The sequence below is a fragment of the Littorina saxatilis genome, linkage group LG8 (genome assembly GCF_037325665.1).
Source record: "Littorina saxatilis isolate snail1 linkage group LG8, US_GU_Lsax_2.0, whole genome shotgun sequence".
NCBI classification, from domain to species: Eukaryota; Metazoa; Mollusca; class Gastropoda; order Littorinimorpha; family Littorinidae; genus Littorina; species Littorina saxatilis.
This window is the reverse complement of record NC_090252.1, coordinates 51,669,697-51,673,342: the sequence shown is the minus strand read 5'-3', so window position 1 is coordinate 51,673,342 and position 3,646 is coordinate 51,669,697. Positions and strand designations below refer to the sequence as shown.

The following is a 3,646-nucleotide window of genomic DNA, read 5'->3' as shown; positions in this document are numbered from 1 at the left end:
TCGCTTCGTGCACCTCAGCCTGGACTCCTGGCAGAATGATCGAGGTCTGTTACAAGGCACAGTGGTGACACTGGGGTGGGACATGGATACCATCTCTGAGTCTGCACATCAATTTGACCCATGTCCGTTCCCGCCCGGATTTGATCCCGTTGTAACCTGAGAAAGCTCCTATCCTCGTCTGGGCCTATTATCATAATTATACGCATCTTCCTCATTAACTGTTCATCTCGTTTTATGATCAAAACGTTAGCGGTTCGAAAACAAGTCCAGAATTCGCTGCTTGGAAAACGCACAATATGTACAACAAACGTTGTGGTGACAAGTAACAGTGTGACTAACAGCGCTCATAACGAGATGAATCAATTGTTCAGACTTACCCAGTTCTGGTGGAGGCAGCTTAACTATGTTGAAAACTGGTATGGGCGACTATCGACAGCATGACAGCAGATGGGATGCGAGGCCCCGAGAGGCCTCTGAGAGGGTCCCAAGTGCACGGTGGTAAAAGTGACCAGCCTCAAACCTCCCTGAAGAAATTAGGAACGGAAAGATTTGGATTCGAGAACGTCACGACTGACGTCATTCAAATTGAAACGTCACTGGTAGCATAACATTAAAGTCTTGGTACTCTTCTTTCGTACACTCGGCTAGCCAGGTGATAAGAATGATGCCATTGACGTGTCATTTTGAAACAGTCAGGGCTGGCCGAGACGCCTTGCTTTTTCCGATGACTTTTTTTCAGTGACAGGGCCATAACTTTTTCTTTTGTTACAAATTTGGGAAACCTAGGTTTGAATAAATGTTTTCAAATAGGAAATCGAGACGAGGGTGGTGGCGTTTGTGTGTGTGTGTGTGTGTGTGTGTGTGTGTGTGTGTGTGTGTGTGTGTGAGCGAGTTTCTGTGTGAGTATAGATCGATTCCGAGAAAACTACTGGACAGATGTGATGTTCAGGGCCGGACTACGGGGGGGGGTGGGGTTTACAGGGGTTGCGCACCCCCCCCCCCCCCCTGGCTTAAGCATGTACCTCCCAAACGTGTTTTTTGTGTGTGTGTGTGTGTGGGGGGGGGGGGGGTTGCATCTGGATCATCATGAAATCCGAGGAGAAATCGCACTTCTCACCCCCTCAAGACATTTTTCTTAAAACGATTTTTGTGATGAAAAGTAGGAGTCCTTACAATCTCAATTCTTCTTCATTGCCTATACAGCTTGCTGTCGAATTTACTTTTTCGTTCAAGGAGAGGCTTCCTTTCCCTCCAGAAACATCAAAAAACGTTCAGCTTCAAGGGGGCAAAGCCCCCTTGCAACCCCCACCAAGGGGGCTTCACCCCATGAATCCCCATCTGTTACCCCCCCCCCCCCCCCTAGTACTTACCTAGTCCGGCCCTGATGTTTATAAAACTTTACCAACAAAATTCTTCCAAATGATAGACCAAGACGTTGATTTTCTTTTCTGTCTTCATCTTTTGATAAACAACTTAAATAGTTTCTACATCAAAATTGTGATAAAAATCGAATTTTCGCCAACACATTTAAATCTTTGATTGTTTGCTGTTTTAGTGATGAGCCTGTATCTGACTTTCTGTGAGAAGAAGCATTTAACCAAACTTCGTTTTTTGCTCTTTTAAAAGTCGTGTGTGTTCGCTCTTGTGTGTGTGTGTGTGTGTGTGTGTGTGTTTGCAAAAATGAGTTTGTTCACACAGGTGGGTATGCTTTGAGAGAGAGAGAGCTTTCTTTCTTTATTTGATGTTTTACGTCGTTTTCAACCACGAAGGTTATATCGCGACGGGGGAAGGGGGGAGATGGGATAGAGCCACTTGTCAATTGTTTCTTGTTCACAAAAGCACTAATCAAAAATTTGCTCCAGGGGCTTGCAACGTGGTAAAATATGTAGAGGTTACACGCCGAGTCTCAGTGATTATTAAAAATAATGGTCGAAGTTAGCGGATCATGAAAAATGCGAGCTTTAGCGAGCTTTTTCATGACCGCGAACTGAGACCATTATTTTTTATAATCACTGAGACGAGGTGTGTAACCTCTTTATTCCTCCTTTCTTCAGTTATTCAAAAAAAAAAGAGGAGGTTTTTTGCGAAAGTTTGATCGAATCCTATTCACTCAACCAGTCAACCTGCGCAGGCGATCGATTAAAATGCGCGGTTGTATAGTTCCGTGCAAATCATTCCATTCTGTTAACACTTCTTGTCAGTTTTCCTATTTTGGACTAAAATCAAGTACACAGATATGTTGTTATTCTGCTGTGGCGGCAAAGGCAGATATTGTGTGTTCTGCATATATGTTTTGGTATCGTTTAGGATAATGTTCTTTCGTCAAATGGGACTAGCAGACGAACTTTTGCACCCGTGTTCCAACGTTAAAAACTGTATGAAGTTCAGTTTTCTGGGGAAAATAGTGTATGAAACCGCTTTATGTTGTTTAAATTGATGAGATGTGTGCCTTTGGTTGCGTGTGATCTGTTTATTAAATGAAATATTGTTGAAAACTGACCGTCGGATTGCAGTCTGTTGTCGAAGAAACTGAGTGAAAAGAAGGGGAACTACTCTTGTCGCTAGACAAAGTATGAGTTACTTGCCTTGCGGGAAATTGCTTGTGATGAACGTTTGAGCACGGCAAATCTAGATTCAGAAAACAACCGAACTCATGGATTTTATATGAAGATTCATGTGTTCAGGCCTGTAGTTGTTAATGTAAATGCGGTATGTTTGTATTGTTTGCTCCAGAGATGTATACTTCGTACATTAGAGCGTTCGGAACTTTTCAGTCGCAAAAAGTAGTACCGAAACAGAACAACTTCTCAACCCATTGCACTATCGAGGATTCAGGCTGTTGCTGGGTCGTTATTTGTTTGGTTGCTGGGTCATTATCGAAAAATAACTACCCCTACAAGTTTACAGAGGTAAAGAAGCAGAGGGGGGAATAAATTACCTTATTGGGAGAATGCAAGTTTCCAGTACAAAGGACTTAACATTTCTTACATACTGCTTGACTAAAATCTTTACCAAAATTGACTATATTCTATACAAGAAACACTTAACAAGGGTAAAAGGAGAAACAGAATCCGTTAGTAGCCTCTTACGACATGCTGGGGAGCATCAGGTAAATTCTTCCCCCTAACCCCGTGGGTTGAGAGAGAGAGAGAGAGAGAGAGAGAGAGAGAAGAGAGAAAGAGAGAGAGAGAAATAGAGAGAGAGAGAGTGAGTGAGAGACAGAGACAGAGAGAGAGAGAGAGAGAGACAGACAGACAGAGAGAGAAAGAGACAGACAGAGACAGACAGAGAGAGAGAGAGAGAGAGAGAGAGAGAGAGAGAGAGAGAGAAAAAAGTAAAGACATCAATTCGTTTGAATACAATCACAACATATTATTTTATTTTCATAACATATTGTTCAGGTACAGAATAATAAACAAAGATATCAATAATTTAGCAGCAGATCTACAATTTGTGCACACACATACATACAAACCCCTGTCTGCACAAGCATGCAAATGTGCGCACACACACACACACACACACACACACACACACACACACCCACCCACCCACACCCACCCACCCACACACACACCCACACCCACCCACCCACACCCCCCCACCCACCCCCCCACCACCCCCCACCCACACAACCCCCCCCCCA

General features: G+C 43.5%; 1 protein-coding gene across 2 annotated transcripts in view; it reads right to left on the bottom strand.

Moving 5' to 3' along the window:
• The window catches only part of LOC138973800 (germ cell nuclear acidic protein-like), a 13,264-nt gene extending 12,684 nt beyond the window's left edge, over positions 1-580 (bottom strand). The window contains exon 1 of one of the 2 annotated variants that reach the window (XM_070346510.1): positions 378-580. The gene's annotated coding sequence lies outside the window, so the exon portion shown is untranslated. The remainder of the gene's footprint in view (positions 1-377) is intronic. The other variant, XM_070346509.1, reaches the window with a different exon arrangement.
• Between the last annotated feature and the right edge of the window lie 3,066 nt (positions 581-3,646).